General features: G+C 38.7%; 1 long non-coding RNA gene across 1 annotated transcript in view; it reads left to right on the top strand.

Moving 5' to 3' along the window:
- LOC113615983 (uncharacterized) overlaps nt 1-15,581 on the top strand; it is a 45,834-nt gene extending 30,253 nt beyond the window's left edge. Inside the window, exons 3-4 of the long non-coding RNA XR_003431175.1 lie at nt 8,373-8,454; nt 15,367-15,581. This is a non-coding gene — a long non-coding RNA (uncharacterized LOC113615983). The remainder of the gene's footprint in view (nt 1-8,372; nt 8,455-15,366) is intronic.
- The last annotated feature ends 896 nt before the right edge of the window (nt 15,582-16,477 follow it).

Genomic DNA, 16,477 nt, shown 5'->3' with positions numbered 1-16,477 from the left:
GGCAAACACACTCTTGATTACTGATTATAGTGCTAGTTTTAAATAAAAATGTACATTTAATGCTTTATCAGCTCTAGTCCTCTGCCATGCTTTTAATTATTCACCATAAGATTGTGACTAAACAGGCAATTAGCAGCTAAAAAGAACATCAGATTTATCTAAAGTGGGTTTACCTTTGAATCTCCAACTCCAATAGGTTAATGATTCTAATATTCTGCTCTCCTATCATAGCTACACAGTGAGGGAGAAGTTCATGTCTGGACCAGAGATGGACGGGATTCCTATCTCACTTCACTTTGCAGTTCTCTCCCATTTCTCCTTCGGTAACTGATACGCACTGAGGTCCATGTGTGTTTAATGTTCATTGGGACATATGTCCATCAATATAGTGAGAGCTAACGAACAGGGCACTTTATTGGGGAATAAGAGTTTGAGGCATTCTGAACATGTTTTATCATTTATAAAAACATGTAAGGGTGAGACACATTGCAATTATTACCACTTAAGTCTAGAAATTACAAAAACACAGATCTCTATCAAACTGATTATAGATATATGAAAACCTCTCTATAAACCCCTCTTTATATCCATGAAACATTTTTTTGTTCTATTACGGTTTGTTGAGTAGTTACTTGTTGCCGCTGCAATTGTCCCTATACTTCCGATTTTGTCTCCTCTGTCTCCCCTGTTTTAATGTTCCATAGTTTTTTTTTTAGAATTAAAATAGTCCATGCTGATTGCACCTCTAAATGTTCTTTCTGAAGTGTCTGCGCACATACGTTATCATCAGAAGTCTCTCCTTGGATGTCTTTGTCCTTCAAAATGTCAGCACATTCCATTTTGATACTAGGGGTTTACTAGTTTGCCCTTAATCTGTCATCTTGTCCAAAGAACAGATTCTCATTCCTTCCTGTCAGTTGGTGTCACCACTTAGATATCCTCAGACCTCTCAAGCCCAACAAACTCAAAGTAAAACTCATGATCTCTTTCCTTTCCATTCCAAACTCACTCCTCCCACTATGTTGTCTCTCTCAGTTAACAGCCTCATCACTTTTTATAACTGTCCTACTAGACACTTTGGAGTTGGTCACAGTTCTGTCTATTTCTCTCCCCCCCACCCCACCCCCAGGCACACTCACGCTTCCCTTAGTTTTGAAGTCATACCAGTTCTGTCTGTGCTCTCTTCTACCATTTCAGGTTCTTATCATCTCTTCACTGGATGACCTCAGTATTCTCCTAACAGGAGCCCCTGTGTTCAGCCCCTTCTCTCTTAAATCCATCCTTCCAATAGATGGCAGGGAAGTAGTTCTGAAATTCATTGCTCATGTCATTCCCATTCCCAGCCCTAGCGATGGCTCCCCTTTGCTTCAGTCCAAACTCTAAAACAAAGCATATAGCTCTTCTCATGTCACCTTCTATTCCCAGCATATCCACATGTCCGGCCCTACGCTGAACAAACTGCTCACTCTCACTGTTCTTTAAAATTAGCTTGAAATTTTATATGTCTGTGTTACTTTTTGACTAAAATGCTCTTCCACTTATCCATAGGAAACTGAAGTAAAGAGACCGTGTCTGTTTTGTCCAGTGTTGACTCCCAAGAACCCACCACAGTGTTGAGCATAGAATGAATACAGAGATGTAAACTCATTTACCCAAGGACACACAAACACAGGCAAGAAAGACCTAGTGTTTGGATCTGTTGACTCCCATCCTTCTATTTTTTTGTTCCAAAATATTTGATGATTGAAAGATTTGAGAAATCATGTTTCCCAAGTGGGGTCAAGGAGATTCATTGGCTTTACTTGTTTAGCCCTGAGACTTTATACAGTATATATCAAATGCAAGTTGACATTTTCCGTGGGCTACAGGAAAGACCTATAGGGAATACATTGGGTTTGATTCTTCTCTATGGTTCTAATATCATAAACATAACTATATTAGTGCTTCTCAGAATTTAATGTCCATGTAAATCCCCTGAGGATCTTGTTAAAATGTGGATTCTGCTCTAAGAGGTCCAGTGACATCTGAGGTTCTGCATTTCTAGCATATTCTCAGTGATGGCCACAGTGCTGATTCCTGGACACACACTTCAAGTAGCAAGGAGCTAGAAAATTATATACAGCCCACCCGGGTTAACTAGTATTTTTCTCTTTTGCTAAGAAATTTGTTGAATTAAAAACAATTCTCTTCTCTATATCCCATGATAGTCTACAGAAATAAAGGTTTGATTATTATAATGATATGCAGAATGAATTATCTCGAGGCAATATGATATCAATCAAACCATAGTAGAGATTGATGATAAACATGATGGGTGGGAATCAATGTTCATCTACAACAGCTCTCTTCTTGGATCTTATTTCAGAGGAGTTTTCTAAACTTCCAATTCCCCATGCCGAGGCAGTAATCATTGGTCAATACTTCTTCAAGGAAATCCTTAGTATCATTAATCGGAAGGGGCATCAAAACTAATCTGGAGAATGCACTGTGAAGATATTTGTAACTGCATTTTAATGAAAGCATGGTTCTTTCCCATTTCCCAGGTGTCTGACTCCAAGAAGTAACTCCATCAGGGGTGATGTCATCTACACTGCTTGACCTGCTCTACTCAGAGTGGCTAAATGCAGACCTTTAATTGCACTGTTACCTATGGACTTTGATTCTAAAGAATCCAGACTGTGACTAACCATATACAATGTCAAAAATAGATGTAACAGCTATCAGTAGTCAGTGAAACCTTTGGACCTAGACTGCAGTGCCTTTTGGCAGTGCCACTGTCGTGTAAGCTGATCTCTCATTACTGATGAGTAATGTTAAATTTGTTTTGTGTAGCTGTTGCACTGTATTAGTGAGTAAGGTGGATACATATTTTAGTCATATAATCTCTACACCTCCAGGTTTATTGTTGTTTTTTTTTAAGGAAACTGACAATAAAAGACAACATGGATAGTAAATAGTTTGGTTCATAAAGGTATTTCCATGTACTGCATTTACTCTATTTAAAAATAAGTTTTATGGAAAGTTAAAATAACACACAGTAATTTCTACTATAATTGAATCGATGCAAGAGTGATGGTTTATTGAGCCTGGGAAGGAAGTAGCATGATTAATTTGGGAGGAGAGTTCTATCATATGTCTGGGTAACGACAGTGCTCAGAACCTTATGAACAATGTTGGATATTGAATTATTAAATGTGATGGTTGGGGAAAGATTTTAAAACTTAACAAGTCCTCTTAAGTCTTATAAGGGATCCCCAATTTCTGCAACCCATAAAAGACCAAGTACTTCCGTGATTGACATAAAAATGGTCTGTTTTGGTAATGTCTTAAAAGTTAACTCCCCCCTCCCCCCATATATAAACTGGAGGATTTCTGGCATGATTGTTCAAGTGTGTTGCACTGGAACTCACTGAATTCCTGTTATAATCCTGGTTTTGAGGGAATGGTCTAGGCTGGAGCTGCGTTTGCCTAGAAGTGAAAAAGATGATGTTCAGGAAGAAACAGTTATTGCACTGTTTTTTTTTTTTGTTTTGTTTTGTTTTGTTTTTTTGCGGTACGCGGGCCTCTCACTGCTGTGGCCTCTCCCGTTGCGGAGCCCGGGCTCCGGACGCGCAGGCCCAGCGGCCATGGCCCACGGGCCCAGCCGCTCCGCGGCACGCGGGATCCTCCCGGACTGGGGCACGAACCCGCGTCCCCTGCATCGGCAGGCGGACTCCCAACCACTGCGCCACCAGGGAAGCCCTGCACTGTTTTTTGTTTGTTTGTTTGCACTGTTTTAATTTACTAAAAATCTGTCTGGATGTTTGATATTTTGGTGTTCAGACATTTCCCAAGGTTCTGTTGGGGAAAATAGTGGATGCTGAATGATTGGCCACATCTCCTTACAGCTGGTATTTTATATGTAGGTATACTTCTGGAAGTTCCCTTGAGTGATTTGGTTGAACACTTTTCATGGGTGGTGAGGTCTGGGGGAGGCTATTCTCTGCGGTGCCTGAAGGAGATAGGCTGTAGAGGGAGGTGGGGTGGAAAGCTATGTAATGCTGAAGTGTGCAGTTGGGAGCCACATATTCTGCTTTAATTTTCAGGCTTTTTCTCTGCCTTCCAGTTCTGGCTGATGGCAGTAGGGGAGGAAGTTTGACACACGTTTGGTGTGCTTCCTAAAGCAGTCTGGAGGAAGAGTAAAACATCCCCTTGAAGGCGTTCTCTGCAGAGCTTATTTCAGAATTAAACAGTTTGAGGCTCTGTTATGACTTTCATGGAGCTATGTCTGTTTTTCTACTGAGGTCAGCATCTCCTTCTGTTCCCCAGTGAACCGAAGGGAAGTATGAGTCATCGTCAATGAAATCACTCTGGGAATAGAACAGTGTTGCCCTGTCAGACCCCAGAGTTGGGTGTTCCTGCAGATGATGTGCTGGGCAACCAGATGAGCCTATGAAGATTTACAAATATATATGTGTTTTGAGTAAATATGAACAAATTAGGGTAGCTTTCATTTGGGGCCAGGCCTGAGAGCCAGGAGACCTGGAACTCTGCCATTAATGGACTTTGTAATCTTGGGTGAGCAACTTAACGTTTTGAGGTTTCAAGTTTTCCATTTAAAAATAAGATTACGTGATCTCTAAGGTCCCTTTTGGCAAACTGGTTCTATAATTCTCCTTTAATTTACCACAAGGAGTGCTCGGCCGGAATATTCTGTGAAAACTTGTTTATTTTTTTAAACTTTATTTATTTCTTTATTTATTTTTGGCTGTGTTGGGTCTTCATTTCTGTGCGAGGGCTTTCTCTAGTTGCGGCAAGCGGGGGCCACTCTTCGTCACGGTGCGCTGGCCTCTTACTATCGCAGCCTCTCTTTTTGCGGAGCACAGGCTCCAGACGTGCAGGCTCAGTAGTTGTGGCTCACGGGCCTAGTTGCTCCACGGCATGTGGGATCTTCCCAGACCAGAGCTCGAACCCGTGTCCCCTGCATTGGCAGGTGGATTCTCAACCACTACGCCACCAGGGAAGCCCTGAAAACTTGTTTTTAACTTAAGATCAATCTGATGAATATCACCAATGTAAAAAATAAATCATTAACAGGTACATATGGTATTTGTAGTGTTACTTGTTTCTTAAAGGCTAATCTTCAGTAAATTGCTTGATCATTTGGTATGCAACATGCTCTCAGTGTATTACATACTGTATTTGTATTTTATATTTGGAAGTGCCATTGAGCATTGCATATGGTTGTTCTGAATTTGTCAATAATGTTCTGTGTGCATTCCATATGCGAACAGCCATGCGATCCTTATATGGTACAATCAATGCACACATATTTCCTAGTCTTGCACCTTCCCAAATTATACTTTTAAGATGGAAATGATGATTAGAAGAGTTCTGTATAGTAAAAAGGCTAACTTTATTTATTTATTTACTTATGTAGTTAATTGACTCTAAGGAGTAGTATTTTTCAGCGGAAAATCTGTAATAATGTTCTTAGCTTTTAAGAATGTTTTTGGCTAGCAAAATCATATGTATTTAACTTGTATATTATTAAATCTTATTTAAATATGACTCTTCAAATCTTATTTCAGTTCTTCAAATCTCATATTTTCACAAGGGCAAATTTTTCTAATTGTGAACACAGTTATTTACACATTTTGCATATTAATACCATTTTCATTATGAAGGCTTAAAAAGATTAAAGATAAATAATAATTCATATTCTTTTGACATAAATGTATATGTTTTAATTTTTGTGGCATATACTAGGAAGAGCTCTATGTTGTGTGAGAAAGCATCAAGTTTTATTGTTATGAGTTAGCTACGAAGTGGTCTCATTTTCAAAGAGGTATTTGGGACATATGCTAGCACATTCTGTTACCAGCTAGTGATCCAAATGGAGAAAAAATTTCCATGAGAAAGGCAAGTTGTATAATGAAAAGGACCCTAATAATCCAGAGGAGACCACTAAAAACATCCCAGATCGTCCAGGTTGATGATATGCATTTTGAAATGTTTTAAAGCAGAAGTCTTCTCTTTGCTGTTGATCGCTGTGTTTAGTTCATGACCTCACAATTTCATTTTCTTTAGTAAAATCCTCCCTGTTCTGAAAAGCATGTTTATTTAAGACAAAGAGGTCCTTCTCTCTTGCTGTCGGTTAAAGTGAGTATCCTGTGTGTTCTGCTGTTCCACTCGTTTTCCTGACTCATCTTCAGGTTCAAAAAATTACATATTTGTTTGATAGTTTGAAAAAACCTTCCAGTATTTTTTTCCTCATGTCTGAAATGGTTCATATTAAAGCTTTCATAATACCCTTCAGTTTCTGTGTTAAATTGATGTTTAAATTGGAAAGAAAGTGGGAGCTTTGGCAGTTGAGATAATTCACTTCATCTGGTGGCCGGCTCTGTTAACAATCACATCATATGCCAGCACTTAGACCAGATGAAAGGAGCCCTCGGGGCACTAAAACTACGTGTTAGGAGCGGAGGGAAAATACAGTTAGAGTTCTTTGTTTCATCATTTTATTCTCTAAAATGGGAAATTATTTTGACCAGAAATTTAAAGTGTTCAAAGAACAATTTAAAGGTTATGTGGTGGCTTCGCCTTGGAAGCTGAATGCAGATTTTTGATCAGTATGCTGGACAGAAAGTGTTGCGCCCCATGTCAGCAAATGACGTCTTTTATTCCCTGTGTATTGAGTGCTGTGAGGAAATGGTGATATTGTTAGCATATGAATAGTATCAAAGCCCTCCACTGGAAGATAAACCTCCATCTTCTGAAATAGATGCACGGCTTCCCTCCTGCACTGAAGTGACTCTCTTTCCAACAGTGTGCTCCCTCTAACCCCAGAGCAGTTTCTTCCAGAACAGGCACGTTGATATTCAGCACCCAGTTGAGTTGCTGGTGCATGACTGTACATTCCATCACTTAGGAGAAAACATTTTCACACCATATTGCCTTTCTACAGAAAGGGGAGGAAGGCTATTAGTTACAAAACTTTTTTGGCTAAATTTATGGCGGGGTGGAATTGACATTTTCTTTACGATTTTTCTTATTATTTGTCCTAAAAATGAGAGACCGATCTAAGCCGTTGACAAGAAATAAGAGTGCATAACTGGCTTTTCATGTCTGAAGGCAGACATGACTCTTTTCACTGTTGCTGGATTCTTCAATCAGTCCTGACATGCTGGCCAGACACAATTTAAAAATAATGCATCCATCCCGTCCTTCTCTTGTGTGCATATTATTAGAGGGTGATAAGTCCTTCTCATCAAGCCCCTTCTCTTTCCACCTGTCCTGTTGATCAACAAATCCTGCGGCTACTCAAAATGGAATTTTAGTTCTGCAGCAGAATTACTGGGGCTTTTAAGAGCCCCAAATAGGCCCTGAGATGATAAACTGTATGACAACCCATAACAGGGCAAGTAATTCCAGATGCCTTGGATGTTTAGTCTGTTAGCTTATGGGGACATGTAAGGAATAGTCAGTTTCCATTAATGTTCAATTTATTATTGGCCAAGATGCTTAGGGTATGATGCTGCTAGTCATTTCCTATAACAACTTTATTTATAGAGGAAGTCTTTTCTGAAACATACATGGCTGGAACTTCATTTCTGAGCTCATATGTTATGCTGACCAAAAACGTCTGTCAAAACTTAGATCAATGTCATGGGCTATATTTTCATTTTCATTACTCTTGGAGTCCTTTTTTAAGAAAGTATGTTGCCAGCTGTTATATTAACATTCAGTGAAGTTTAGGTTAGCTCAATTCCAGCCTATGGTTTAGGAATAAGCAGAGCATAATGTTGACATGATTGATATCCAGTTCTTCATTCTGTGTGGTTTCTCTTGCGTGTTTAAAGACATAACTGTGTACAAAAGCAAAGAAACAACATGTTTGTTTTATAAAGAGCTAAATGTACTCTTGATGGAGAGCTGTTTTATATGTCATTGTAATAGAAGACCTTTTCTTACTTTTTGTCTCTCACTCATACACCAAGTCATTGTTCCCATAGTCTCCCTGACTGATATACATTGAGAAAGTGAATCTTGGTGAGTCAAGCTTGTTTTATTGTTAGATTCTGGATTGCTTCCAAATGGGACGTTGGAATCGAAAGAATGAACACAAAGGCTTCTGGGACATGTTAGGAATACCAAGTACTGTCTCCAGATTTTCTAATTAGTTTTCAAGACAAACGCTCAGGAAATTACAACAATGTACCTGATTCAGCTCAAATTTTAAACATAGTGGATTTTAATACGAATTAGTATTCCTACTTTTAGGTGATTCCATTTTAGGTTTCAGCTTATTATATTTGAAGGCTCAGGTGCTTTCTTTCATTTTTTTTTTTTTAAGCCACATATTGATGAGCAAATGTCATTGTCTAAAATAGATTTACCTCTCTGAAGAAGAGGCTACTTCATATAAAGCTAATCCAAGAAGGTGACAAGACTCGATACTTAATTCAAAAATGGGTAAGTCATGGCATGGCAGAGCATAAGAGTCTGCTTGTTCTTCTAATTATTTGTTCGTAATATCCCATGGTAATAATTTATACATTTTAAATAATACTTTATGCAGAACTTGGGAGGGCAGAGCTTGGAAAGAACCAAGTGATTTCACTGATAAAAAGAATAGTCTTACTTAATGATGTCAGAGTTGGATGAACTGATGGTTTTACAAGTCAGAGATTTCAAGGCATCTAAATTACCCTGAAGTTATTGCCAACTATCCTGATTGTTTGGGATAATTGTTTGGGATTAATCCCCAGGCTGGCAAAAAAGATGATTAGAGTGGCCTGTAAAAATAAGAACTATCACACTAGCAGATTTAAAAAGATCAGTTGGCCAAGTATTGTTTTGAGAATAAATAGAGTAGAGGAAAACTTCCCACCAGTGCAGTTTAGAGCATCTGCCCCTCCCTTTTCTGTGAATAATGATTGAATAAGGTCATATTTCTGTACTGGAATCAGGACTTCAGTGATCTGATAATTCGCCAGCAAGTCTAGTGACTAACTTTGCAGCCTGATTAACCTCTGAAAGCATCTCTATATGTTTCATCCTGTAATATTATTAATAATCTCAACTCCCCAAATCCACCCTTCTCCTTGGTTAGGCAAGAATTCTTTTTCAAGGTCACAGAGAAATTTCAGTTTTCAAATTATGAACCTCAAAAAGTTACAGAGAGAGCAAGAGTGAGAGTGAGAGAGAGAGAGAGAGATTTTCTATGTGACGTATGTGCCTGTGGAGAGGAGCAGGATATAGTTTAATAATTTCGAAGCCACCTTCAAAGTAAATTTTTATTCAAAAGTCTACTGAGTTATTTCTAGTTCTATTATAAAGTATTTCCTTTCTGTTCTTGTAATGCATTACTATTTAACAAGGACTTAAGGATAATTTTACTTCAAAACAAGATAGCAGCCTATATATACTACCTACAGTTCTTCAGGAGCAGCTGTTTTATTTATCACAACATTTAAAGAATCAGATCAATATATTTTTTGCTTTATTAAAATTGTATATTAATTGGTCAAATGAATTATTTGGGGAAATTAATGATTAGGAAAAGTGTGCAGAAACATCATGTACTTAAGTAAATATTTTAATGTCACATGTATGGCTCAAAATATACTATCATGATTTAAAATATACATCTTATCAATTAAGTAGAAATTTCCCTTTGTAAAAGGGAAACATTTCAAGTACTGAAGAAATGCTTTATAACAAAAATTATTTTTCTTTATTAAATAACTAGGAGGGTAGCGAGCATGGAGGATGCCAGCTAGATTTCAGTGACTCAAAATCAGGCATTCATCCATTTATTCATTCACTTTAATAAACATTTATCAAGGGTAGCAGGTATAGAGCTGAGGACAAGGTATGAAATGGCAAAAGCCCATTGATTAAGGTGAGAAGTGATAAAGGCTTGGATAATGATAAGGGCAGAGGAAAGGAGAAGTAGGGGGCTTCAAGAGCTGTCTAGGAGGAAGAGTGTAAGTGTAAGTCAAACTACAGAAGCCCCAACTTGGATCAGCTTGAATGTTAGAAACACTTATCTGAGATTTGTCCCATAGCTATTTGTGAGGCTAGGATATTACATTATATGTGCTCAAGCAGAGGCTCCATGGGGCTTAGCTTTGGCCTGCTAGTCATGCTATTGCATTGCCCCCTGCGATTGACATTCCACTAAACACAGAGGTTGTTTGCCAGTCTCTACTTCTATCACCATCTTTCTGGTATGAGCGAGGTGACACTGTTGGGCAAAGAGGTATTCCTTCCCAAAGTACGGGCAAAAGTATTTTCCTAATTCCCTATGGTACAAAAGTCTTAATTAAAATACTAAAATAATGCATATTATGAGACACAGGAAAAATTCCAACTGTCTAGTTCCCCATTCCTTCCTACTCCCACAGCCATGCTCCCGGAGGTAGCCATTAAAGCTCAATAAAGTATGTTAGATTCTTAAGAGAGTAGGTTAATGCAGGAGAGTTAGAGTCTCAAGAGAGTAGGTTAATGCAGGAGAGTATATTAAAAAATATTAATATTCCCTCTTCTTTTGCTGTTCTGTGTACATGGACTTTTCTCCGGTTAACTTGAAGCATCACTTTGCTTTAAGGAGTAGGGTTAGAATTTTTACAGTAGCAATGCAAAGAGTCTATATTCAGCTTCTGATACTTACAAGGGATGCTTGAGTTCAAAGCAAAGTGATAGACTTGGAATCTAGCGATCTCTGAGAGAGACAAAAATTTCCCAAATTCCTTTACTTACCTCTCTAACACATCAAAAGGCAGGCTTAGTGGATAAGACCATAGAAAATTATATACCTAAAGTAGTGCAAAGGAGGACCACAGCAGAGAGATCAAATGTTCCAAACCTGCTTCTCTTCTTCCTGTGGGGTGGTTGCTGGATACAGGAGACCAAAGTGGCAGATGTGACTTGATCTGTACTCTCTGGGCTTTTCACTACAGTGCGGAGCTCATGCTGAATAGGTTAAGGGGAATGCTTGTTCCTTGACTGGGGCAGTAGAAGAAGGTGTTTGTAAGCCTCATGAACCAATTTGGGTAATGGTGACACCAAGATAAATTCAGTGGCCCAGCCTGGTTAGGAGGAAGAAGTCACAGTTTATTTTCCAAGCACTCCTGAGTTCCCAGAAGAGATACAGAAGCTGGTTGAGCTGAAAGGCAGTAGGCTCTGGCCTATTGTGGCAAGTGGTGAGGTGCCCCAGCAGCAGAAGCCATGGTGTTCAGAAGCTATGATGGCCAGGATCCAAGTGGGGCACAAAGAAGAGGATCAGAGAGCTCCTCATGCCATTTAACAACTGGGGTAAGGCCACACTAGTCAGGAGCACCAGCAGGGCTGGCCCTTATCCAGCCAAAAGATACCAGGCACAGACAATGGGAGCAGATTCTAGAACACCTGGAGACAGAAAGAGGTGATCTACCAACCCTGGTACTCAGTAGTTGAGATGTACAAGAGGAGAATGCTCGTGGATCCAAGGACTCTATTTTGCCCTCCATCACATTGCCTTGAAGTACAGATGACACACTTTTCTTTTCCCTAACTGCCTGCCATCTTGGAGAAGCAGAGGAAAGGAGAGGAAATCAAAAGGGTGAAGTTTTACTAAAGGAGCTTTAAAATTATTGCAATGGGTTGAATTTACTGTTTTGGACTAATATATAGGTTCTGCAACTGACCAGGTGGGGGTGCATGAGGATCATGGGATTACCTATCTATAAGAAATAAAGAAGCTGCTTTGAGCATCTAAATGCACTTTGAGTAAATTAACTGGATGTTGGACCTCCTGAATTGATTCTGTGTCTTCTAAATGCTTTTTCTCATACCCCATTTTTGCCTTTTTATTCTACACCCTGGGACATTTACTTAAATTTTTCTTCTATAATTTCTGTCAATTTTTTATTTTGAAGCTAATATTTTTGATTTTGAGGAATATTTTCTTGTTCTCTGATATTTCCTATCATAGCAGCTTCTGCTTTTATTTTATTTCATTTGTAATGGATATAATGTTCTCTCAAATCCCTGCTGTTCCCAATGAGAGTTTTTAAACAATTCTCTTTTGTACTGTGAATTGTCTTTGGTTCTTCTGAGGTCACTTGTTCTGTTTGTTCATCCTGGCCCTTCTCTCTTCTAATGTTTACAGATCCAGGTAGAAGACATCAAAAAACCTAGATTTAGCTTTTGAACCTCCAGTTGGGCCCCTTTAATTAATTTCTCATCAAGCGTTAGAGCTCTCAACCCAACTGTTTGATCAGTCCGTGGTTATGTTCTTACAGTTTGATGTGAAAGAGGTGAATACAGGAGAGTAGGGGCTCAATGATCAAACTCACGTCTCCAGTTGTTTTCTATACTCTCATGATCTCCAAAATTATATTTCAGTCCAAATCTCTCTGCTGAGATTCTGATGCATATATCAGTTGTGTACTGGACATTTCCACTTGGGTGGAGAGACCTTAAATTTAACCTGCCCAGACTTAATTAATCATCAGCCCACCTCTTCCAGTCACCTTCTCTTCTTCCTCCCATATACGTTATATCAGTGCGTGGCCTGACCATCCACTTGGTGTTCCAAGCCAAAAACCTGGGTGTCATTCTCAACTCTTTTCTCTTCATTCAATCAGCCATCCAGTTCTGTCAATTCAGCTTCCTGAATATCTCTTGAATCTGTCCACTTCTTTTATCTCCATTTTCCATAAGACGTGTACGTCCCGACCACTATAATTACCCATTTGAATGATCACAGCATCTCTTTACCTGGTCTTCCTCCTTCCAGTCTTTACATACTCAATTCTTTCTCCAGAGTGACCTTCTAAGATGAAAAATCTCATTTATCATTCCAAACTTATCATCACCCATTTCAATGACTGTCTATTGATCTGAGGGTAAAACTTGAGCATCTTACTCTGGCTTGTAAAACCCTTTATGATCTGACCCCTCATCACCTATCCAGTTGATCTTTCACTATACCCTACCCCACCTTCTGTAATCTAGTCGTACCGAGCCTCTTGCAGGACTCAGAATGCATTTTGCTCTCTCTTACTGTGATACCATTATTCAAGAGCTGTACAGTGGAAGTGGAGCTTATGAAATTGAAAAGAAAAGCCCAAAGTTACAAGAGGAAGTTGAAGACAGAGTTTCAAAATAGGGTAGAGGGATCATGAGCGCCAAATGAAGCAGAGAGTGCAAGTAAGATAAGGATGAAAAAGTGCCAGTTAGTTTTTACAAGAAGAAACCCACTGTGACATAAGAAATTGTCTTTACTTGTTAAATTGGAACCACTGATCATTAACTCTTTCATTTTCAAATTAATTGTTAGAGTCTCTGTTTGAAATAGAAAATTACTAAATGGTATTCACTAACTGTAGTGAATACCATTTAGTAATTGTCTATTTTCAAATAAAGACAATTACTAAATGGTATTCACTAACTGTAGAATTTAAAAGATGGTCATTTTGTGAACTTATTGAAATCAATTTTGTGAAAGCAATGATAATGGAAGTAGATTGGTATGGATTAAAAAGAGGATGTAAGGTGAGGAGGTGGAGATAGCTTTTGTAGACAATTCTTCTAATGTATATTAGAACTTCTTCTGGTGAGAAGAAATGAAACAAGATGGTGATTAAAGTCCCGATAGAGTGTTTATTGTGTATGTGTATCTGTGTGTGTGTGTGTGTGTGTGTGTGTGTGTGTGTGTGTGTGTGTGTTAAGCTGGTATAGATGTGTTTATATGCGGACAAGAAGTCAAAGGCATGCTAGATCCTCAGATTGACTCCTTTATGCCTGTATTCCCAGTTTTCCAGACACACCCAGAGACTTCTCAACTCCAGGGAGAGGCATAGTGTAGGTTCTTGTTGGGACCTTCTTCTCCCCTAACATCACTTACATTTCTGCTGACTTAATGGACCTCAGCTCTGGATGGCAGGATGTAGCCTCTTCCTCCTCTTCATGCACTCCCTGCAGGAGTCAACTTCCTGTTGTCCACGTGGGAAGTGGGGGATTGTCGTCCATCTGGTCGTCAGTTGCTTTACTCCGTTGCCTTTCCCACTCTCCTCAATTCATCACTTGGGTCTCAGCTCACTTTGCCAGTGTCCCTACTTAAAATAGATTTTAGCTAAAGTTTGGGGAGAGTAGAGAGTCCATACCACGTAGATAGGAAACATCTATTAATTGTAACATTATTCTTGGAAATGTATCTACAGTTCCTGCAAGACCATGCCCCACTGTGTAATCTGGCTCTGCCATGTTGTTGGGTTCCCTCTTTCTTGACACTTCTTCCAGTTACCCTTTCAGGGCCCCAATTCCTTTCCTAAAGCACTGGTGGATACCTCCAAATGCTCTACTACATCACACAGAGTAACTTAAGTCTTTCTTTTCTAAACTTCTTCCATCTGCCTAGCGGACCCATATTTCAGATGCTAATAGTCTGTTAAGGTAGTTTCCTAAAAAAAAGTAGTTGTCTCTCTTAGAGGAATACCATAGTCTTTCTCAGACAATTGATTCAAATGACAGCCATAGTTAATAATATTTTTGTATCTATACATATATTTCTTTCTATCCATCCATCTATCGATCTTGGAAATATTAGGTAAGGACACCAAAGAAGAAAGTCATCCTTGTTGTGTACTTACTATTAAAATTTACTTTAATTAATACAGATCAGCTGGGACAACATTATAATTAGAATCTTTAAAAGCACATGCATATAATTTCACTATTTAATTTTAGAATTATTACATAATTACCTGACTTCCTCAAATTAAAAAAAATTCCAGATGTAGCTATTCATTATTTTCTCATATATATTTTCAAAATAAAATGGTAAGTTAACCCTTCTCCCATCCCTAATAACGCCACATTAAACTTAAAGAAATAAGAGACCTTATACGATCAAAGTCTGAAATTTCATTTCAGAGGAAAGGCATGTTGAAAGTTCTCTAAACTAGAAAACTTCCTATTGTCACAAAGTGTCCAAAAACAATTTGGAACCTGGAGGATTATTTTAGGAAATTTGAATATAGGAATTACCTGTAGAAGAAAGGGGTATTGAAGTGGGAGAAGTTGTTATAACTCAAGTTAGGGCACAGTGAATGTTGTTATGTGGCAAAGTGATACTGGCCCTCTGGCAGAGTTTTCCAATAACGGAAGAGGGTTAGAATTCCAGCTTCTCTGACCTTTAGTCTTCTCACTGCTCCATACCTTCTGCTTGACAAAGCAGATGAGAAATAGCGCAGGGGAATTTGTTCAAATACCTGACCATTTTTATGGGAGGAAAGTTCCATTTGATTATACTCCTGTTTGAATGATGTTTTTAAACAAAACAAAGACACAATCTTATAAACAACGAAAATAACTGCGTATCTTTATGTTTTACAGATTCGACCAAGAAGAAACTTAAACTGTTCTGTGCATCTCTTATTTATTCAAAAATGAAGGCTTCCCTTTCAATCCAATTGCTTGGTATTTGGAATTGAAGGAGCCATGAGAAATTTCAGTGAAGCAGACTGGTTTTTTGTTTGTTTGTTTGTTTTGCAGTACGCGGGCCTCTCACTGTTGTGGCCTCTCTCGTTGCGGAGCACAGGCTCCGGATGCGCAGGCTCAGCGGCCATGGCTCACGGGCCCAGCCGCTCCGCGGCACGTGGGATCTTCCTGGACCGGGGCACGAACCCGTGTCCCCTGCATCGGCAGGCGGACTCTCAACCACTGCGCCACCAGGGAAGCCCAAGCAGACTGATTTTGACTAAATAATAAAAATGATTTTGTTGAAAGAATATCAGCATATGCTCTGGCATTGGACCCATCATTTTAGAACAACCGCATATTGATATCTATTTTTATTTTTTTAATTAAAGAAATTAATTGAAGTATAGTTGATTTACAATGTGTTAGTTTCAGGTGTATAGCAAAGTGATTCAGTTATACACATATATGTATCTATTCTTTTTCAGATTCTTTTCCCTTATAGGTTAATTCAAAATATTGAGTATAGTTCCCTGTGCTATACAGTAGGTTCTTTTTGGTTATCTATTTTATATACAGTAGTGTGTATATGCTAATGCCAAACTCCTCATTTATCTCTCCCCCATATCTATTTTTAGAGGGACATGTTTTTGGTATGTTCTTGGATTATAACAAAATTGTTCACATGAGTAGAAGTTACATAGATATGTTGATTAAACCAGGTGGATTCTAAGCTTCCCTGAACTGTTACTGGCTATGTTTTACATTTTTTGATAATGTGTTGCCATTTTCTTCTTGACATGGTTCTAACACTGTTTTATTTCCTAGCTTTGACTCATTTTGTTGTCAGAGCCTGGGAACATAGAGAGGAAAGCAAAGGAGTTAATGCATTATAAGCTGTGAGTTTATTCATACACTGCCTGACTCACCCTCCAACTATTCCTCTCCCAAGAGGGATTTATTGCTATTATAGTCAGTACTAAAACAAGTTGGGGTTTCAGATGCTTTGGTATCCACATATCTAAAT

The sequence above is a fragment of the Aethalodelphis obliquidens genome, unplaced genomic scaffold (genome assembly GCF_003676395.1).
Source record: "Aethalodelphis obliquidens isolate GAN/ISIS:26980383/991018 unplaced genomic scaffold, ASM367639v1 scaffold4, whole genome shotgun sequence".
NCBI lineage: Eukaryota > Metazoa > Chordata > Mammalia > Artiodactyla > Delphinidae > Aethalodelphis > Aethalodelphis obliquidens.
Note: the sequence above shows the minus strand (reverse complement) of the source record. Positions and strands in the feature narration are given on the sequence as shown.